We start from the raw sequence: 677 nt of genomic DNA, 5'->3' as shown, positions 1-677 counted from the left end.
ATGCAAGTTTAAAAATAATCACTTTACAGCTACTGGAAGAGCTACAATGGAGATTACAGAATACCAAACGTTACTGAAATATAGATTGACTAAACCTCTTTAAAATCTAATAAAGATTCCATTTATTTAACCATGTTGGCAAACAAGCTGGTAGTGCCCACTGAAGTTTTGCGTATAGCAGATGATTGAGTAACTCTTTTTTTTTTTTTTGAATGAAGGGCTCTTTTATTTCTTTACTGGTACTTGCAATAGTGGGTGGCACTACAGTGAGTCCTGGCCCTGGGCTGCCCGAGCCTCCCTCTGCTCCCGTCGCTTCTTCCGATGCAGCCGCCGCCGCTCACGTTCCAACTCCTTCATTCGCTGCACATAGTCCAGGTGCTCACAGTAGTCCCAGGCATGCCGCTCATGCTTGCAGGCCAGGAAGTTGGGGAAGCTGTCACGCTTGCACTTGAGCAGTCAGATAAGGTGGTGCGCACAGCAGTCCCGCTGCTCGAGCTACAGCTGTGCCACGTTCATCTCCTGCTGTGTGGCCACCATCACGCGCTCCTTCCGGTTAGGGAAGCCGTAGTCCGGCGGGAAAGTGGGCATCTGCAGCGGGTCGGGCTCCACCGAGGCATCGCCAAGGTAGCGTCGGGCCAGGTAGGCCCCCATGGCTGCTCCACCGCAGATGCGCGCGG

General features: G+C 52.3%; 1 pseudogene; it reads right to left on the bottom strand.

Moving 5' to 3' along the window:
* Nucleotides 1-261: 261 nt before the first annotated feature.
* LOC101580978 lies at nucleotides 262-671 on the bottom strand (annotated as a pseudogene).
* Between the last annotated feature and the right edge of the window lie 6 nt (nucleotides 672-677).

Source organism: Octodon degus, unplaced genomic scaffold (assembly GCF_000260255.1).
Source record: "Octodon degus isolate 3935 unplaced genomic scaffold, OctDeg1.0 scaffold00183, whole genome shotgun sequence".
Classification (NCBI taxonomy): Eukaryota; Metazoa; Chordata; class Mammalia; order Rodentia; family Octodontidae; genus Octodon; species Octodon degus.
Note: the sequence above shows the minus strand (reverse complement) of the source record. Positions and strands in the feature narration are given on the sequence as shown.